Below are 22,608 nucleotides of genomic sequence, written 5' to 3' on the forward strand. Positions count from 1 at the left end.
AATGATGCATAATAAACACAACAATACATTATATGCCACTTCTTGATTTGGTGCCAAGTCAGGGAAGGAAACAGTCTACTTTTCAATGGGTCTTCTGAAATAATACAGAGACAGTGTGTTTTGGAGAGATCTGAAAAGGAAAACTGACGCTCAGTTTTCACCCCCCGTCTCCGAACTAGCCTTTGAAATTGACAATCTGGAGCTTCACGAACCATGGTTCCACCATAGTTGGGGTGGCATCAGGAAGGCCAGGGTACACAGACTTTCATCTAGCCAGGAAAAAGGAAACAGAGCTCATTTTGAACTAGAGAGAAAAAAGATATTTGATGAATGCCAGAGGAGCAAGCTGCCTAAATCCTTTAACAAAGAAGAGACAAAGGGGAGCGGGTTTGTGAAATTATGTGCAGAGCTACAACGAATGTTTTGATCAAGTTTTTAATTGTTTCATTTTATCCAGAATATTTCTTGCAAAGTCTAAAATCTTGCTTTAGAGCTAAAAGAGAAAACACCATCTGAAGGGCGGCCTCTGTGAAATAGTATCCCTGAGTCACCAAGGAAATTTTAAGTTACAGAGAGGGAACAATGTGAGGGTTGCACATACACCTTTGCCTGGGACTGCTGTCTCCCTGCCTGCCAACAGGTCACAGGCTTCTAGTGTTAGCGGGAACCTGAGAAGTCACTGAGTCTACCTCTGACATTTCATAGATGACAGGCTTAAACTTGGTAAGTGACTTACCCAAGGTCATGCATGGAGTTATATCTGTTTTATTGTCTGAATAACAAATGGGAAGTGGACACTGGAGATCATGTTGCAATTTACCCAAGGCCTTCCTGTAAAGAAAATGGTGGTAATAACAGTTCTTGAATTCACTTATGCATCAAAGCATGTCATCAGACATCCAAGAAAAATAGACACACAACATCTCCTAAGGCAAGAATTATTTTTTAAAACTCAGACATTCAGCCAGGTATACCTGATTCACTGAGTGTCAGTTCTGGGTTGCCCACTCAGTTGTTCTTTCCAGAAAGGATAGTGAAAAAAAAAGTCTAGGAATTTTTCTCAGGGAGCAGCCACAAAGCCAAACATCTGGACGCCTCTTTCATTTCGATCTCATGTCAAGCCTTCAAGTACAGAAGTACTTACATGTCAATCACCTATATTCTTACTGGCAAACCCCAATGAACAGAGCCTCTGCAATAGAGAAATATGCATATTTTCCAGCCTCTTCATCCTCTACCCTCTTATCCCAGGAGCTCAAAATGACCCTACACTTTTCTGGAAAAATCAGAAATGAAAATCCCTGAGTTGTCTGCCTTTTCCTCATTTCATTATTCCAGAATCAGGGCCACATCTGAAACTTCCAGATGATATCCACCCAATCCTGGAGACCTGCTCCAGTTCACAAGATGGTCTGCCCAAGGCCACTCTCCATCTGAAAGGTCCCATGGAAGATGGCATAGACTCCTGCCAGTGGCTACACATATTCTGTTCAATATTAGACTTTCACCCAGAAAACATTAAGGTGGGCATGCAAAATGGTAAAAAGACTCCTTCTCATACCCAGGCTTCCCCAAACCCTCACTTACATGATTGTAACTTCTCCATAAAACAGTGAAAGTTCAGGAGAGTAATCTTTCTTCCCAAGGCCAAGCTCACCATGACCTGGTATCCAGGAACAGCCCACAATTACTGATTACTGTGGGCTGGTCCTAATCACCGTCTTTACCAGTATTCATTCACACTTTCCAAAACTGAAGCCTGGAGTTAACCAGCCAACATCCAAACTTCTCTCCAGCCTACTTCCCTTCTTGGCTCCTGTATGATCCTACCTGCACTAAAGATTCACACTTCGAAATAGTGTGGCTCCTGAGATAAATCAACATTTTTCTTTCTTTTTCCACATCCTTCTTGATGCTCACTGCATGAAAATAACAGGATGTAGGAAGAACATCAAACAAAGAGTGATATTCACCAAGAGCGATCCTGGACGTGTGCAATGGACACAGAGGAGTCATCCGCTCCTGATTTTCCTTCATAGGTGGGCATGTGTGGCGTCTCGTGTGTGTGCAAGCAGCAGCCTTGCATCTTTGTTAGCTCCGGAAGCCGGAGTGTATCACTTTCCAAAGGGCAGTCTCCTAGAGCTTGTCTGCATCAAGATCAAGATCCCTCCCATCAACAACAAGATCCCTCCCTCAAAGCCTGCCCCTGATTCTCATAAGCATGAGGGACAAAAAACAAAAGGAAAATACTGTTTGCTGCTAACATAGTTTGAGTCATCCTTCATATATGGGGGGTCCAGTTAAGTGTTCAGCACTGATCAGACCTTAGGGACACCTAAGAATGAACGAGCCCCAGCCCTGCCCTTATAGATTGTAACAATCCAAAGAGCAGGATTTAGACAAATGCACATAAGACTAGATACAAATTCATAAACCAACATCCAAATGAATAAACAAAGGGCCATTATAGAGTGAAATGACTTCTTTTTTTTTTAATTTAACATTTATTCATTTTTTGATAGAGAGAGACAGAGCGTGAGTGGGGGAGGGGCAGAGAGAGAGGGAGACACAGAATCTGAAGCAGGCCCCGGCTCCGAGCTGTCAGCACAGAGCCTGATGCGGGGCTCGAACTCATGAACCGTGAGAGCATGACCTGAGCTGACGTCAGACGCCCAACCGACTGAGCCACCCCAGGCGCCCCATGAAATGACTTCTTTTTTTTTCTTTAAATCAATATCCCAAAAGAATATTACCTCTTCCAAAACACTCACGGCAGTGCATTCCAATTACTTTTCTGTTGCTCACAAGTTTTGAAACCTATTTGCAATTGCTTTTGAGCAGGTACACAACAGAGAGGGAAAGCAGGGGTATCTGGGTGGCTCAGTTGGTTGAGGGTGCAACTCTTGATTTTGGCTCAGGTCATGATCTTCATGGGTTCTCAGGTTTAAGCCTCGCATTGTCTCCATGCTGAATATGGAGGCTGCTTGGGATTCTCTCTCTCTGCCCCTCCCCCACTCACCCTTGCAAGAATGTGTGCATGTACTCCCTCTCTCTCTCTCAAAATAAACAAGTAAACATTAAAAAAAAAAGGGGGGGAACATAGGAGTGTAGAATAGAGAAGTACTCTTCCCTAACATTGCTTAGAATTGCACATTTGCAGTGACAACAAAAAACAGACTGTATCTTGGTGGGTTCTATTGTTTTTAAATGTTCTATAAACAGACCCCCTCTTATTGCCTTATGGCCAGCACCCTGGGTGAACTGCCTCCATAAGCCACACTCCCACCCCTAGTCTTTGTTCACCACTGCTTCTGAAGGTCCATTCATGACAACTGCTCAGTGGGGTCCAATCTCTTCTTCTCAGTGGCTACAATTAGTCAACTCTAATGAATAACATAGAGGATGAAGCCGGGTGACACTGCCATAGGGCAGAGAGCAAATATGGCTTTACATGGATACTGTGGTTGTCCCCTGAAAGCAATTTTTACCAGGAGAAGCACTGAAGTGTTTTGAGCAAATTCAGAATTACTAGAATCTGTGTGCAATCTACTCAATCCAGACAGACTATGAACAAACAACCCCACCATCTCAGTGGTGCAAGGTAACAAAAGCTGGTTTCTCACTCATGCTCCATTTTTCACATGGATTATAAGAGGGATCCTGCTCACCGTAGTATCTCATGTGCCCAGATTGACACAAGCTCCATTGCAACCTGTGCTTTCACTCATGTTGGCCATGAGAACGGAAACTTCTAAAGCTTCCTCTGGAAGTGAGACAAGTCACTTCTGATCACATGTCACTGTCCACAGCAAATCACCTGGAATGCCTAACTTCCAAGGGGAAACAAGGGTATAATGCTGGAGGTTCCACGGAGGAACATCAGGATATTGGTGGAAGGATATAAGTCTGCACCCCACCCTGGGTGATCATTGTTTGACGAGGACAAGATGCACTCAGCCTTATAAACTTTGGAAAGTTAGTGTTCACAGAACCACCCTCACTATAACGTGCTTATCTGTGTTGGATTTCTCTACATTGCAGAGCTATGACACAGTTGAGATGTCATCATAATGTCAGTAGGCCACTTGTGAAGTGCAGAGCAGATTTGTGTCGGGCATCAGTATGACTGACAGTGGGTGGAGCATGGCATAAAATCACAGTGCAGACAGCTGACATTCCAGGAAACTCCTCCGTACCAGGCAAAGCCCTAGACGCTATACTCTTGGTACCTCATTTACTCATCCCATTCCCCTGTAAGGTAGGTATCATTATCCTCATTTAACAAAGGAGAAAAATGGATACTTAGCTTAAAATACACTGTGCCAACCCACGTCATGGGGGATAGGTGGTGGGGTCAATGTTCAAATTCAGGCCTGCCTGATTCCAGAACCCTCAGAGTGAGCCACAGGAAGTTCAACCCATACCAATTCCCTTATTATTTTATCTGTATCCATTTTATAGCCTTTCCAATTAGGTAATAGATTTTTTAAAAATGTTTATTTATTTTGAGAGAGAGAGAGAGAGAGAGAGAGCGCACAAGCCAGAGAGGGAGAGAGAGAGAGAGAGAGAGAGAGAGAGAGAATCCCAAGCAGGCTCTGCACTGTCAGCCAAGAACCTGACATGGGGCTCAAACCCACAAGCCATGAGATCGTGACCTGAGCCAAAACCAAGAGTCAGAAGCTTAACCTACTGAGCCACCAGGAAATTAATTTTTAAAGGAAAATCTGCTAAGCTATTAAGAACAGGAATTTAGCTTCATTCACCTTTTAATGACCTGCAAGGACTAGCAAATACTCCTGCACATGGTAGGTGCTCAAGAAAATACTGGTTGTTAAATGCCTGTTGAAAGTCAAGGTTATTCCCCAAAGCAATATCCCCTTTCCTTTCTCCTGCCCAGCACATAAAAGGAGATTGACAAGAAGAAATGTTTCCTGACTGACTCTCAAAAGAAGGCAAAGTTGTCAACATTTTCCCTTATCAAGAATGTTCTCTACATGAGAAAATAGAGAGCAGCTTCCGCAATACAGACGTGAATGGGAAGATAATGGTCAGCAGGGCTCCCAGAGCTACCCGTGTTCCCACTCCGAACAAGCTCTTAACAAGAACACGCCTGCCAGGGAAACAGAGAGAAACTCATTTTGCGAGGAGACAACACACAGCTGCACAGTTCCATATTCCACTTAATCCCACAGATAAATTCACAAGTTGTCCTAAACATATCACTCTACCGGGGAATTTTTTTTCCCTATTTCTAGCCGGTGTTGGACGTTTGATGTATCACAAATAATTCATCTCTCCACACCCCCCCGCCATACACATATGTACACAACCTTCTGTCTTTAAAAGGTTACACTTATCCCCCCCCACACACACACACACACAATCTTCTGTCTTTAAAAGGTTTCACTTATTCTGAGTCTCCTTTAAAATCTCTACACAGGACCCTGGAGGTCACAACACAGACTGTTTCTTCACAATGGCACTGTGATTTTCTCCCATGATGAGGGATGGCTCCTGTCACAGCTGCTTCCCAGAATCCTTCCTAAGCCTTTTTTTTTTTAAAGCACATGAGCCCTGCTTTTAATTGGGCATTTCATTAGAGAAGAATGAGGCATAAAGGAAAACAAAATGGTCTGTAGTCATTTGTTTTGAGGAGATCATTCTAGTCATCAACATCTGAACCCTGCTGAAGAACAGTTTCAATTTCCCTTCTCAAGCACGGGGAAAGCAATGTTGACAACACATATTTCTCTCTGTCAAAACATTTCACTGACTCGGCAATCTGTAGACAGTTTGAGAGTCGTATCACCAGCAAGCGGTGCCATAGCGTTCTCCCCATTATTTTAAAATCCTAATGGCACGTGCTTCATGAGAGGGGCACAGTGCAGGCCAAGATCCAAATTGAAAAGAAAAATGCTAAGCGAGTCAGTGAGCAGAGAGGGCACTGTCAATAATGGGCCTCATTACTGAGCCACAGAGAAAGATGGGGCCATCGGCATCCCAGTTCCTCTGGAGAGGACGGCCCCATTGCCCTTGGAGTCAAGTCTCCTGAGGAGGGTCACTCAGGGAATTCTGTGAGCTCTGCACTCAGCAGAAGTGGGCTCGGGCTCACAAATGAGAAATGGATTTCATACCACGGGACCTAATTCAATTTTTACCTTTGGCTGAGGGTGGGAAGAAGAAACGAAAGAATTGTATTCAAGTACAATAAGAGGCCGGCTGTGTGTGTGTGTGTGTGTGTGTGTTCCTGACACAGAAAAAGGCAAGCAACAGGCAACAAAATTAGACTTATACTGACAAAACTCCTTACGGCCCCCTAGAAAGATAACAACTATGGTGGGATCTCCTCACAAAGGTTCATTACACCTTTAAGAGATAATGTTCAAGGAAATGGAAATGTGCTGCCCGGATAATGGCCTTGGGCTTCGAGGCAGATACCTCGGGGCTTCAAGGCCATGGCTTTGGCAGAAAACAAATCCTGAAGCAAAGCTGAGCCTTTCTTGTCAAGGCCAAAGAACACTTATCAGTCACGAGGTTCAGTTTCATGAAAGAAATGCCTTCCAAAAAAGGCAAAGACAGTCAGTAAAGTGCCCTGCAAGCATCGCGCAGGCTTACCAATGGGCGGCCACATCTATCCCCAGGTTCTCAAAGGAGAAGACCATTTACCCATTATTGTCAATTGGCTGGTTTAGTAAAATTGCTCAGACCTCCCACCATTCACCTCCGGCCTTTCAACATAGTTTGCTGGCTTTTGCTAAACCTATTTTCATCCTTTTCTAAAAGGTCAATGAGACCGTGTGTTGACTTGACAGTAGCAAGTGCTTTTGCCGTGATCCCTGATAATATTAGTCGGGCTGTGTTTCACAGGAAGTGTGCAGTTTGTCTTTCTTATAAAAATTCCTTGATTCATCAAGCTGGTACCAGCTGTTATCACTTTAATAGAGATCCCTGCATAACTTCAAAATATCTTACTCCCTCCAAAATTATCCTGATGCTCAAGACTGTCTGGCGCTCTGAAATGTGCTTCTTGCTTCTGTCTCTTATCTGGATGGGTTAATTAACTTCACCCAGCATGCTGTTAAGCTGCGCTACCAGCCAGGCGTCTAGCTTTACCACAGCAGTCCCCTTCCGCCATGTTCCTACAGAGACAAACAAGTATGGCCAAGGGGATAAGGCTGTGGTAGGTTTTGGTTTTTTGTGTTTCTGTTTTTGTTTTTGCTTTTGCTTTTTATTCTCTCATGAAGAGGAGCATTTAGGTGGTAACTACTTGGTGAGGTAGAAAGTGGCAGCTACTCAAAGTTCACTCATGTGTTTGAGACAACTCAGGCCATTTGATGGCAAAGGTAAGATCATCTGGAGGGAGGACACTAGAAAGGGAAATGATAATAGTTACATTTTAAAAGATACCATAGAAGATGCCTGGGTGGCTCAGTTGTTTGAGCATCTGACTTCAGCTCGGTCATTATCTAACAGTTCATGAGTTCAAGCCCACATCGGGCTTGCTGCTGTGAGCATGGAGCCTGATTTGGATGTTCTGTCCCCCTTCTCTCCACCCCTCCCCCCACCTGTGCTTTCTCAAAAATTAATAAACATTTTTAAAATTTCTTTTAAAAAAAGGCATATGGCAAAGCTAGCTAAGCCTGCCACTCCTGCCCCTGTGCACCTTGCGGATCCACCCCAGCTAATACGCCCTTGGCCAGATCCCATCAAAGCAGTACCACAAGACTGGCAGTGTGCAAGCAGCCCATACAGGGTCCACACCACTCCATAGTGACTCCTGCCCCTGGGAGAGGGGAAGATAAGGTATACACCAGTCTGACTATGGCCCCAGTGGTGGGCTGGGGGCAGACATTGGGTCTGACGGTGGCTCCGTGCACCAACACATGTTTCTCCGGACAGTACAGGGGAAGGGCCCTGCAGTTTGGAGCTACCACAGGGACTACCCAAAATGACAAAACGGAAGAATTCTCCTCAAAAGAAACTCCAGGAAGTAGTGACAAATAACGAATTGATCAAAACTGATTTAAGCAGTATAACAGAACAAGAATTTAGAATGAGAGACATAAAATTAATCTCTGGGCTTGAAAAAAGCATAGAGGACAGCAGAGAATCTATTGCTACAGAGATCAAGGGACTAAGAAACAGGAGGAGCTAAAAAATGCTATAAATGAGCTGCAAAATAAAATGGAGGTTGCCATAGCACAAATTGAAGAGGCAGAGGAGAGAATAAGTGAATTAAAAGATAAAATTATGGAAAAAGAGGAAACTGAGAAAAAGAGAGATAAAAAAATCCAGGAGTATGAGGGGAGAATTAGAGAACTAAGTGATGCAATCAAACGGAACAATATCCATATCATAGGAATTCCAGAAGAAGAGAGAGAGAAAGGGGATGAAGGTGTACTTGAACAAATCATAGCTGAGAACTTCCCTGATCTGGGGAAGGAAACAGACATTGGAATCCAAGAGGCATAGAGAACTCCCTTCAGATGTAACTTGAATCAATCCTCTGCAAGATATACCACAGTGAAATTGTGATACAAAGATAAAGAGAGAATTCTGAAAGCAGCTAGGGATAAACAGGCCCTAACTTACAAAGGTAGACACATAAGGGTAGTAGCAGACCTATCTACTGAAACTTGGCAGGCCAGAAAGAAATGGCAGGAAATCTTCAATGTGATGAACAGAAAAAAATATGCAGCCAAGAACCCTTTATCCAGCAAGTCTGTCATTCAGAATAGAAGGAGAGATAAAGGTTTTCCCAAGCAAACAAAAACTGAAGGAATTCATCACTGCTAAACCAGCCCTACAAGAGATCCTAAGGGGGATTCTATGAGTGAAATGTTGCAAGGACCACAAAGTACCAGAGACATCTCTCCAAGCATGAAACGTACAGACATCATGATTCTAAACCCATATCTTTCTATAATAACACTGAATGTAAATGGACTAAATGCTCCAACCAAAAGACAAAGGGTACCAGAATTGATGAAAAAAAAAAAAAAATCTCCATCCCCTCGTTTTCAATCTGAAGATAACGACCCATCTATCTGCTGTCTACAAGAGACGCATTTTAGACCAGAGGACATCTTCAGATTGAAAACGAGGGGATGGAGAACTATCTATCATGCTACTGGAAGTCAAAAGAAAGCTGGAGTAGCCATACTTATAACAGACAAACTAGAGTTTAAATTAAAGGTTGTAACAAGAAATGAAGAAGGGCATTATATAATTACAGGGTCTATCCATCAGGAAGAGCTAACAATTATAAATGTCTATGCTCCGAATAAGAAAGCCCCCAAATATATAAAACAGTTAATCACAATCATAAGCAACCTTATTGATAAGAAAGTGGTAATTGCAGTGGACGTTAATACCCCACTTACAATAATGGATAGATCATCTAGACACAGAATCAATAAAGAAACAAGGGCCCTGACTGATACATTGGATCAGATGGACTTGACAGATATATTTAGAACTCTGCCTCCCAAAGCAACAGAATATGCTTTCTTCTCGAGTACACATGGAACATTCTCCAAGATAGATCACATTCTGGGTCACAAAACAGCCCTTCATAAGCATAGAAGAATTGAGATCATACCATGCACACTTTCAGACCACAATGCTATGAAACTTGAAATCAACCACAGGAAAAAGTCTGGAAAACCTCCAAAAGCATGGACATTAAAGAACACCCTACTAAAGAATGAATGGATCAACCAGGCAATTAGAGAAGAAATTAAAAAATATATGGAAACAAAAGAAAATGAAAATACAACAATCCAAATGCTTTGGGATGCAGCGAAGGCAGTCCTTAGAGGAAAATACATTGCAATCCAGGCCTATCTCAAGAAACAAGAAAAATCCCAAATACGAAATCTAACAGCACACCTAAAGGAAACAGAAGCAGAACAGCAAAGACACCCCAAACCCAGCAGAAGAAGAAAAATAATAAAGATCAGAGCAGAAAAAAACAATATAGAATCTAAAAAAAACTATAGAGCATATCAATGAAAGCAAGAGTTGGTTTTTTGAAAAAAAATAAACAAAATTGACAAACCTCTAGCCTGGTTTCTCAAAAAGAAAAGGGAGATTACCCAAATAGATGAAATCATGAATGAAAATGGAATTATTACAACTAATCCCTCAGAAATACAAGCAATTATCAGGGAATGCTATGAAAAATTATATGCCAATAAACTGGACAACCTGGAAGAAATGGACAAATTCCTAAGCACCCACACAGTTCCCAAACTCAAACAGGAAGAAATAGAAAATTTGAACAGACCCATAACCAGCGAAGAAATTGAATCAGTTATCAAAAATCTCCCAACAAATAAGAGTCCAAGACCAGATGGCTTCCCTGGGGAATTCTACCAGACATTTAAAGCAGAGATAATACCTATCCATCTCAAGCTGTTCCAAAAAAAAAGAAAGGGAAGGAAAATTTTAAGACTCATTCTATGAAGCCAGTATTACTTTGATTCCTAAACCAGACAGAGACCCAGTAAAAAAAGAGAACTACAGGCCAATATCCCTAATGAATATGGATGCAAAAATTGTCAACAAGATACTAGCAAATTGAATGCAACAGCGTGTAAAAAGAATTATTCACCATGATCAAGTGGGATTCATTCCTGGGCTGCAGGGCTGGTTCAATATTTGCAAATCAACCAATGTGATACATCACATTAATAAAAGAAAAGATAAGAACCATATGATCCTGTCAATCAATGCAGAAAAAGCATTCGACAAAATTCAGCATCCTTTCTTAATAAAAACCCTAGAGAAAGTCAGGATAGAAGGAACATACTTAAACATCATAAAAGCCATTTATGAAAAGCCCACAGCTAATATCATCCTCAATGGGGAAAAACTGAGAGCTTTACCCCTGAGATCAGGAACACGACAGGGATGTCCACTCTCACCGCTGTTGTTTAACATAGTGTTGGAAGTTCTAGCATCAGCAATCAGACAACAAAAGGAAATCAAAGTCATCAAAATTGGCAGAGATGAAGTGAAGCTTTCACTTTTTGCAGATGACATGATATTATACATGGAAAACCTGACAGATTCCACCAAAAGTCTGCTAGAACTGATACATGAATTTAGCAAAGTTACAGGATACAAAATCAATGTACAGAAATCAGTTGCATTCTTATACACTAATAATGAAGCAACAGAAAGACAAATAAAGAAACTGATCCCATTCACAATTGCACCAGAATCATAAAATACCTAGGAATAAACCTAACCAAAGATGTAAAAGATCTGTATGCCAAAAACTATAGAAAGCTTACAAAGGAAATTAAAGAAGATACAAAGAAATGGAAAAACATTCCATGCTCATGGACTGGAAGAATAAATATTGTTAAAATGTCAATACTACCCAAAGTAATCTACACATTAAATGCAATCCCAATCAAAATTGCACCAGCATTCTTCTCAAAGCTAGAACAAGCAATCCTAAAATTTGTATGGAACCACAAAAGACTCCAAATAGCCAAAGTAATATTGAAGAAGAAGACCAAAGTGGGAGGTATCACAATCCCAGACTTTAGCCTCTACTACAAAGCTGTAATCATCAAGACAGTATGATATTGGCACAAAAACAGACATATAGACCAATGGAATAGAATAGAGACCCCAGAATTGGACCCACAAATGTATGGGCAACTAATATTTGACAAAGGGAAGAATATCCAATGGAAAAAAGACAGTATCTTTAACAAATGGTGCTGGGAGAACTGGACAGCAACATGCAGAGGAATGAAACTAGACTACTTTCTTACACCATTCACACAAGTAAACTCAAAACGGATGAAGGACCTGAATGTGAGACAGGAAACCATCAAAACCCTAGAGGAGAAAGCAGGAAAAAACCTCTCTGACCTCAGCCACAGCAATTTCTTACTTGACACATCTCCAAAGGCAAGGGAATTAAAAGCAAAAAATGAACTATTGGGACCTCATGAAGATAAAAAGCTTCTGCACTGCAGGGGCGCCTGGGTGGCTCAGTCGGTTAAGCGGCCGACTTCGGCTCAGGTCATGATCTCGCAGTCCGTGAGCTCGAGCCTCACATCGGGCTCTGTGCTGACTGCTCAGAGCCTGGAGCCTGTTTCAGATTCTGTGTCTCCCTCTCTCTCTGACCCTCCCTGTTCATGCTCTGTCTCTCTCTGTCTCAAAAATAAATAAACATTAAAAAAAAAAAAAAAGCTTCTGCACTGCAAAGGAAACAATCAACAAAACTAAAAGGCAACGGATGGAATGGGAAAAGATATTTGCAAATGACATATGGGACAAAGGGCTGGTATCTAAAATGTATGAAGAACTCACCAAACTCCACACCCAAAAAACAAATAATCCAGTGAAGAAATGGGCAGAAGACATGAATAGACAATTCTCTAAAGAAGACATCCAGATGGCCAACAGGCACATGAAAAGATGCTTAATGTCACCCCTCATCAGGGAAATAGAAATCAAAACCACACTGAGATGTCGCCTCACACCAGTCAGAGTGGCTAAAATGAACAAATCAGGAGACTGTAGATGCTGGAGAGGATGTGGAGAAACAGGAACCCTCTTGCACTGTTGGTGGGAATGCAAACTGGTGCAGCCACTCTGGAAAACAGTGTGGAGGTTCCTCAAAAAATTAAAAATAGATCTACCCTATGACCCAGCAATAGCACTGCTAGGAATTTACCCAAGGGAAACAGGAGTGCTGATGCATAGGGGCACTTTGTACCCCAATGTTTATAGCAGCACTTTCAACAATAGCTAAATTATGGAAAGAGACTAAATGTCCATCAACTGATGAATGGATAAAGAAGTTGTGGTTTATATATACAATGGAATACTACTTGGCAATGAGAAAGAATGATATATGGCCTTTTGTAGCAATGTGGATGGAACTGGAGAGTGTGATGCTAAGTGAAATAAGTCATGCAAAGAAAGACAGATACCATGTGTTTTCACTCTTATGTGGATCCTGAGAAACTTACAGAAGACCATGGGGGAGGGAAAGGGGAAAAAAAAAGTTAGAGAGGGAGGGAGCCAAACCATAGGAGACTCTTAAAAACTGAGAATAAACTAAGGGTCGATGGGGGGTAGGGGAGAGGGGAAAGTGGGTGATGGGCATTGAGGAGGGCACCTTTTGGGATGAGCACTGGGTGCTGTATGGAAACCAATTTGACAATAAATTTCATATTAAAAAAAAACATCAAAGTAGAAACAGTTTGACAGAGACCACCATTGCTATAAGAAAAATAAAATTAAAAACACTGAAAAAATAAATAATAAAAATAAATTTTAAAAATGCCGTAGAAGAATGTATAAATAACCTCTTTCCTTACCCTTCCCAAAATGTATATATCTTCCTGTGCTACAACCCTAAGAAGCATTTTAATTCTTAATTCCTAATACACAATAATCCTTGTGGGTATCTACCTTTAATACTGTCCAAGTCATGGCCACTTTGTCCTGCGATAGTACCAAGGTCAGAGTGTTTATGGCCACCTCCTTCACCTCCTTTGTTTCCCAAAGGAGGAGATCCAAGTTCCAGATGGATTCAAAACAGCATTAGAAAGAGCTAAATTCTCCAGAGAGAATCCCATCTACACCACCGGAGGGTCCCAGATGTACTAGAAAGGCAGATGTGACTGTCACAGAGAAATCAATAACTGGGGATTGTTACCTGTGCAGAGCCATTGGGAATATCTAATGTGGCCTAAGGGGGTGAAGTCACATTCATTTCTGTGTGTCCTAGACCCTTGTCTAGACCAAAGCAAACTGTCTCTGAAATGAATGTATTATCTTCTGGTTTACTTTGACTCTATGTAAAATGGGAGAAAATGACAACAGATAGAGGGATGGGTCCAGGAGATAGTAAATAGGGCTGGAATTTGAAAGTACAGATGGTTTATTTTAAAGGCTCAAATTTCTTGATCTCAAATGAGGACCTCTGCATCTTCTGATGAACTTATTAAAAACCAAATCAAATTTTTGCTGCAGGGAACTAAAATTGCAGATATGTAAACAGGTTTGGGTTAGGCTATACTGGAATCCCAGTTTAAATGTTACAGGGTGACCACTACTGAGTATTTCAAACTTGCCTTAACCTGACTTGCTCTCCTTTCAACTTACCTATATAATGCCTAATGAGATCTGCGTTTGTTTTCCTCTTGAAATATTTTATAGTCAGCTCCCAGTAATTGGGCCACAGCTAGCATTTCTTCACCATATTGATTCACCGAGTTGATATCCATTGGTTGTTGACCTCAATAATGGGGAGGACACCTATAGTTTGAGCAGTATCCCTGATGCCTGGACATCCATATGCCAGTGCATATTAAGGACAAACAGATGACTAAGAGAAAACAGGCTCCAAATGGGGATAACATGTCACTATTCAGGCTCCTTTTTCTCCCTGCCCTACAGTCATCTATGGACTGACCCACTAAGTGGGAGGGACCTACATCAATCACTCTGTGCATCAAAGATACACTTCACTGGGTAGTGACTGACAGACCCACTAAGATCATCCTTTCTAGAACATCTGAGCATGAGACACCAAGAAGGATACAAAAGACCCAGAGAGAAGAAGCCAAAGCAATGAGACAATGGAAGCCACCAGTAAATACAGGCCATGGGGTAGGGAATTGTAGGAAAGAGAGATGGCAGTCAACAGCCTCAGAAGGAGAGAATCACAGTGAACACAACAGAGAGGCAGAGACACACTAGGGCAAAGAGAGTGGACTCATATGTTTCTCTGGTACCTGAACACTGTTCCATATATCTCTGAGGTCTTCTTGGGGGTCTACTGAGGGGGATTCTTCTACTCCATATTCCTTAAATCCTAACGAACTCAGGGACTTTCCTCCATCAGTGTAGTAATAATGTGACCATTGCTCACAGTATCTGGGAACTTTTTGGGGATTACTTCAAAACCTGATCAAGATTCTCCTGAATGTCCATAAAGCGATATGAAATCTTTTAATTCTGAGAAAGAGGTTTTTGAAAATGGGAGAAGAGTAAAAGAGTAACTCAGATTCGAATCTTTGAAAGAAGGTAGAGGATCTAATTGAAAAATCTTTAAAAAACAAATTAGATATGATCCTAAAAACAGGATTCTGCAAAGGACCACATAAATATTTCAGGCTTTGAGGGCCATATGGTCTCTGTCAAAACTACTAACCTCTGCCATTGTAGCATGAAAGCTCCCATATATGAGGGTATATAAATGAATAAACATTGCTGTCTTCCAACAAAACATTACTTCTGATCACTGGAATGTGAATTTCATGTAATTTTCATGTGTCACAATATATTATTTTTCTTTTGATTTTTTTTCAACCACTTAAAAATGTAAAAACCTTTCTTAACTCTGGAGTCATACCAAACAGGCAGTAGGCTGGATTTCACTTGAGGCCCTATTTGGCTGAACCCTTTTCTAAAGACTGGAAAGTGTCAACAGGTACACCTGCATGTGTGGTGGGGTGTGTGTGTGTGCATGCACATGTGCAAATGTGTTAAAGTGCTCTGAAGCCAAATCCAAAGGAGTTCCTAGACATTTAGCAGAAGTGATCTCACTGAAAAAAGTGATAGCTTCCCAAGGTGATTATACTGAAGTGCAAAATTATTACAATACATACACTCCTTGGGGGCAGAGACTGTGGCTCATGCATTTCAGTTTCCTTCACTTGCCTTACAAATAGTCCACATTCAATTTATTTTTTGCCAATTGAATGCGTTTTAATGAGTTTGTTAAAAGCCATCTCATTACATGATAGCTGTCCCTTGAATACGAACTAACTATTCAAAGATTCTTGAACAATTTAGATCAATGTATCTGTAACAGAGTGTTAAAATACTACCCATCGTTAACATTTGGTTTATTCATTAGTAATTCCAATCTGGAAAACTGTGATCTGTCTTTGAAAATGTCTTTTTTATTTAAAAAAATATTTATTTATTTATTTATTTATTTATTTATTTTGAGAGAGAGGGAGGGAGAGAGTGTGAGCAAGAGAGGGGCAGAGAGGAGAGAGCGAATCCCAAGCAGGCTCCACAGTGTCAGCACAGAGCCCGATGCAGGGCTTGAGCCCATGAACTGTGAGATCATCACCTGAGCCGAAATCAAGAGTCAGACACTTAACTGAACGATCCACCCAGGCACCCCTAAAAATATCTTTTAAAACTAACTTAAAACCTAGTCATTTTTTTTCTATGTTATCGAAATTATATTTGACAACAGAAATATATCATTCATACTTCAAGCTTCCAACCAAATTAGGATAGCCTGAGACTTGTGATGGAGTCAAAAGTTAAGTTGGTTTTTGACTCTACAATAAATACTCCTTCTATAGATTTTTAGCGTGACCCTCCCTTAAAATCAGAAGTACAGATAGCAACACAAACTATAAGCAGCATCACAATGCCTCAGACTGATAAGTCAAACACTTGTAACCCAAAAGTAAAGTTTTATGTGTGTGTTGCTTTTTAAGTTTCAAAAATTTTGCCTTTATCCTCAATCTGGGCAACTTACGACATTTTCTACAAAACATTTTTGGAAGGTAAGTTGAACTCATCAAACTGTTGTCAAAACCTTGCACTTTCTCTCTTCTCCCTCTGTGCCACCCCCTCCTCCTCTGCCCCCAACTCCCCATAAACACACACATAGGCACACACACACATATTATACACTTTCTTTCCAGGATGGCCCATCTATTATGACATTTTCTCCAAAAAAATTTCTTTCAGATCCAATTTGCCTTCACGAAAGCCCAATTGAGAGAGATCACATCCCTGGAATGGCCAAGATTATCATGATGCCATAAACAGAAACAAGAGCAAAGAGCCCTAGCAAACAGTCCCTACTGCGGGACAAGAGATGACCCCTTTCAGCTGAGCTCCTCCTCAATGATGCCCTCTGCCTGCACATTGAGGGACACGCAGCACTCAGGGTAGTTTCTGTGAGGGAAGGCCACTGTGAGCCAGGCAACCCAGAGTTGAGTTTCAGACCAAACTGAAAACTAGAAAGAGTGCCATGGTCTGTCCTCCACACAGCTGTGTGATTACCATCCCACCTCCCCCATGCCACTCATGAACCTCAAGAGACATCCAGCCATTATGGGTGGCCCTGAACAGCTGATCCACCAGCTTTGCCACAAAAGGGAGTGCCAGCAGCCCTTTACAGTGACTGGATCCTGTTGTGCAAGGTGGGTGGGGGGGGTGTGCAAACATGGGCCATTGGATGGGTCTCTTAACAGGGCAGCGTGCCTGCAGCCATATTCCATACAGCAGCTGCAGTAATGTCTTCAAAACAGACATCAGACCATGTCACTCCCCTTATCAGTATTCCTCAGTGGCCTTCCATTATTCATGGGATGAAAATCCAAATTTGTAAGCAGGGTGAGCTAGACTCTTGTCTAGACCATGGTGGGCTCCTCTTGGGTGGCCTCCATCATTGGGCCTCCAATCATTGGGTTCCCCTGCCTTCCTGCTTCTGGTTCCTTTCACCAGCAGGAGGAATCGATGGGAGCTTTGAAACACGGAGGGGAATGAAGGGATGGTTCCCTCTGCCCCCCATAAGACTCCTCCCTGCCAGTTCACAGTCACCAGCCCTGGGATACTGCACTAACCCCTGTTGCTTTACCTTAACCCTGCCCACATCAAAACCCTCTCCAAATAACCCAATTTTAGTGTGCCTTTGGTTTCCTGCCACATATGGCCTAAAATGCCCTGAATGATCTGACCTTTGCCTCCTATTCCCACTTCATATTATTGAAACCACTCTCACTCACCTCCTCCCAAGCCACTTGGGCTTTCTCTATGGTTCTTAAATATTTCAAGCTTGTCCCTATCCCTAGACCTTTGTCTTTGCCTGCACTATCCCCTCTACCCTACCCCACTCCCAGCCATTTACATGCCTGTTTCCTCCCCATCTTTCAGGGGTCAGGAATTCTCTCCTCAGGCCTTCCCATACCACCCACCCCATCAATCTCTACAACATCACACTGCCTTTTTTGTTTTTAAAGCACAGAGAACTATCTAAAATGTCCTTGTTTATTTCTTTGCTTATTTAGTTTCTGTCTCTCTTCTCTTGCTCTCCAAGACAGCAAGGATTTTCTTGTCTCCTTCCTGTTCACCCCTTTAAACTCTGAACCAGAACCATTCCTGATACATAGAAATGATTACACAAAATGATACACAAAATCATTTTATCTTGAATTAATAAATAGCATCTAATATGTTCAATCTACCATGGGAGAAAGGGAATAGAGCTACAGAGAGGCCAGGTTGAAGAAAATCATTAAACCTATCCTGGAAAGTTTCAAGTAGTCTTTCAAGAGTAGCAGATTATTAAATTATCAATGATTTTTCTCAATCAATAAGTACTTCAATCAATAAATGCCAGTCATTGGGAAAACCATAGTAAGCAAGATAGATCTGACCCTCCATGGGGTGTATAGCAATTTGGTAAGAGAGATAAGTGGACAAGGAATCAAGGGTATAACAACTCCCTTTGGGAAAGTATAGGGTAATATGGGACACACAGAAAGGGCCAAGGAGACTCCAAAGGCAGAGACTCCTAGACTTAACTGACCCAAAAGACCACACACTCTCAGTGGGTAGAGGGACAGAGGAAACCAAGGCTTTGCAGAAATATCCACTACCATACATAGTGAGACATGTTATTGAGTACATCTCTACCTACTCACATACCACCCAGTCCTCCTCTGGGCCCTCCACACCTGGGAGCATTATATTTATTGGTGAGCAACCTCCTTTCTATGTCATTGAACTGTGGTTCATACATATTATCTCCAGCTCTCTCATCAGTGTTTTAGAACAGGAGTCATGTTTTATCGCTCTCAGCACACATCACGACACCCAGCAGAGGGAAGGAGGTGAAATCACCTCCCCCCAAAATAAGGTTTGAGAGCAACCAAAGGTCCACTAAACAAAACCAATAATACATACAGCCTTTGTATCTTATCTAGGAATAATGAATTGAGTCTGATTATATAATTCTTTTAAAGGGTTGATGGAAATACTACAACACTGTGTTGTAATATTCAATACTTAAAAACAAGAAATCCAGGGGGCACCTGGGTGGCTCAGTCAGTTAGACCTCCAACTTTGGCTCAGGTCATGATTTCACAGTTCACAAGTTCCAGCCCTGTGTCAGGCTCTGTGCTGACAGCTCGGAGCCTGGAGCCTGCCTCAGATTCTCTGTCTCCCTCTCTCTCTCTGCCCCTCTCCCACTCACGCTCGGTCTCTCTCTGTCTCTCAAAAATAATAAACGTTAAAAAAAAAAAGAGAGAGAGAGAAAGAAGGAAATCCAGGATCTCTTTTTTAAAGATTTTCTTTTTAAGCAATTTCTACACCCAATATGGGGATTGAACTCACAACCCCAAGATCAAGAGTCTCATGCTCCAATGAGTCAACCAGGTGCCCTTCCAGGATCTATTTTTTCACTCCAAAAGAAAATACTTAGGTCTATTTCTCTGAATAAGGAATCTGCATGCAGTTCCCGTCAGGGCAGCAAGAGGCAGGATGATGAAAGTGGTGAAACCTTGGGTGGGTCTTCAAATACCAAGGCGAGAACCTGCCAGTCAGACCACCTCGGCCACCAAGGCTTATTTGTGATGTCACAATACAGGCCCTTGTAAGGTGAAAATCACCCAGGTATTCACACTGCCTCGCAACAGAAAAGAAATCAGAGAACTGTCGAACACTTGGCCTCCAGCTTTAGCCCACTTTCTGCCATTTCTACATGAAGTCACTCAAGACCTGTCAGATTAAATGACTTCCCAAGGCCACACACACAGCCTGTGAGGGGCAGAAGGGGAAATAGAGTCACCAGGGTAACCCCACGACTCTTTTGAGGAAAAGAGCTCAGTTATTTGGTCACTGGAAAGCTGGGAAAACAGTCTCTCATTGCTCACAGCTTTCCTCTGAAATCTGCAGCAGCCACACGCCTGAGGTAAATTGGCTTAACAGAGTTTCTTGAGGCACTGTTGTCACCTTGTCTGAATGGCATGAGGTGATTCTCAGAAAGGGAAAACAAATGAGGAGTTTCTGGCTCAGTGCTGAGGAAAGTTGAAACCCATTCAACCCTCAGCTTTTCAGCATTGCTAGTGTATCCTTTTAACGGTGATTGCTTCAACAAGCATTGTTGAACTGCATTAAGTCGGGATCAATCCATCACACAGCTCTGAGCCTACAAATGCATGTTGCAGTGCGTTTCAGAAATGACTCACTGAATCCATCTTTTTTCCTCTAAAAAGCATACAGGAATCGGTCTTTCCCTGAGATGAACTCACAATTTGAGCCAAAAATGGATCCCTCACCTTTTATACGGACCACCTCCTCAATTTCACCCCCTATCCTCCTTCTATTTCAGCCAAAGTCCCCATAACAACAGCGGAAAGGGAAATTCATCTTCCTCCCAGGCTGCGGCTTTGACTAGGACCCCCACCTGCTACCAAGCTTCACCTCAATCCTTGTTATATCCAAAGGACACTTCAGGCAATGACTGAAGGAAAGTAGGGTCAAAGCGGACAGTAGGACAGAGATAATGTCTACACGGTGTACGCTTAAGAACATTAATGGGATCAGAGGCAAAGCACTCAAGGTCTTGAGTCTGCATATCAACAAAGGAGGAAGAAGAGGCCAGCTGTGGGTTCAGGGGTTGGCAGGGAGACGGGGTATGCCCTGCCCTGATCTGCTGTGGAGTTACCCAAGGGAGCCTCACAGCAAAGCTCCCCTAGCATGCATGGGGCTTTCCCCTTTACTCAGACTGCCCAAATACGTTTTCTTTTTTTTTTTTTAATATGAAATTTATTGTCAAATTGGTTTCCACACAACACCCAGTGCTCATCCCAACAGGTGCCCTCCTCAATGCCCATCACCCACCCCCCATCAACCCTCAGTTTATTCTCAGTTTTTAAGAGTCTCTTATGCTTTGGCCAAGTACGTTTTCAAAGATGACCCAGAACATCTAGAGCACCCCAGCGACACTGCATTGGTAAACCAGGAGTCGCACAGCAACCGCTCTACTCACATAACGGAACAAGTCACATGCCACAGGGGACAAGCCGAAAACAACTGATGCTTCATTTGCTACCCATTCAAACCTCATCTGCACGCTCATTCTTCCCTGCCTCTTGGAGGAAATCTCCGGAAAAGCCCTCAATTTTTTTTTCAGTTTGATTGAAGCACAAGAACAGTTTTGTTTTGGCAATGATTGCCTACTTAAACATGAAAATCAACACCAAACTATCTAATTTAGAGTCCCTTTCCATCTCCACTGTTGTTGTTTAGGCCTAGAAATAAATGTAAGGGGGGTGGAGGGGAGGCCTGCTGCACTGGCTCTCACGTTCCCAGCTTTACACTTCCAGGCCTCCTCTCTCGAGCCAGAGTCCAGCCCAAGGGAGGAAGGCACTCAGGAATTGGACACAGTCTGAGGCTGGCTGGTGATCCAACATTTGGCGATCATTAACCCTGCTCTTTGTCTCGTGAGGTCGGTGGAGGGGAACGCGGAGACCCCCTGGAAGCAAGGTCTCAGATGTGGGTGATGCCACCTCCACTGACAGGCCACTTCTGACCCTCTCAGCTCCCCGACCCCCAGCAGACCACCCATGCAGACTCTTCTGTGTTGTCATATCACCTGGGCTCCCTGGCCACATCCTGGTCAGCTCCCCTCCGCCGCCAGCCTTGCAGACCCACAAGCACCCCAGGAAGATGCATGCCTTCAGTCTTGCTACTGAAGGGGGAGAAATGGCTCCCACGTAGGCTTCTGAGGGTGTCATGCTACCAGGTACACAGCTCTAGCTACCTCCTCAGCAGTGGTGAGACACCCATCCCTCGTGCCCACGGACTCCACAGGAGAGCTGGCAACCTGCGAGCGGACTTCTTGAAACCCCTCTCAGCGTGGGATGAGGGCGGCGAGGGAGGAGGGAAGAGAAGCCCACGGCTCTTCCATGGTCTTTCTCCTCCTTTCAGCCCCTCTCTTGGATGCCCTCCAGGTCAGGTGGTGAAACCGATTTTCAGCCACTTCCTCAGCCAGTCCTGCGTGGGAGATCTGACACTCACTTTGAAATGTGGGGTTTCTGTTGTTTTCTACTCGGCCCTTAGGACCTCAGCGAAAATTAAGACTCCCATTTTGACAGCTGATTACATAATCACGGTACTGCCTGCTGTCAAATGGATCCCTTACCTGAGTCTGGGCGGAAGTGAAAAATAGAAACCTTACTTAGATAACCGACCCCTTGTACTTACATATGAAGGTTCTTGCCTTTGAAAAAGTTCCCGGCCCGATTGTTCTAGATAGACCTCACTGTTACAGATGGCACAGGATAGTATCGAGTGCCTAATGGAATCTGATGGGATTCCCCCCCACCCCGGTTTTCTCAGCTTTAATTACTAAGGGCCATAGCTGTGAGCAAAGGCATTAAGCAACCACATTCCAGGGCAGAGAATTTCCATTAGTTGTGGCCAACTCCACGTCACTGTGTCTTGCCTTCTTTCTTTCTATTTCTCTCTCTGTCTCTGTCTGTCTGTCTCTCTCTTTTTCACACACACACACACACACACACACGCACA

General features: G+C 42.8%; 1 long non-coding RNA gene across 1 annotated transcript in view; it reads right to left on the bottom strand.

The window, feature by feature from the left end:
* LOC125935419 (uncharacterized) overlaps positions 1-14,999 on the bottom strand; it is a 140,188-nt gene extending 125,189 nt beyond the window's left edge. The window contains exons 1-3 of the long non-coding RNA XR_007461658.1: positions 14,143-14,999; positions 5,030-5,110; positions 737-831 (exon numbers count right to left, since the gene is read on the bottom strand). This is a non-coding gene — a long non-coding RNA (uncharacterized LOC125935419). The remainder of the gene's footprint in view (positions 1-736; positions 832-5,029; positions 5,111-14,142) is intronic.
* Positions 15,000-22,608: the final 7,609 nt, after the last annotated feature.

Source organism: Panthera uncia, assembly GCF_023721935.1.
Source record: "Panthera uncia isolate 11264 chromosome A1 unlocalized genomic scaffold, Puncia_PCG_1.0 HiC_scaffold_17, whole genome shotgun sequence".
Lineage (NCBI taxonomy): Eukaryota > Metazoa > Chordata > Mammalia > Carnivora > Felidae > Panthera > Panthera uncia.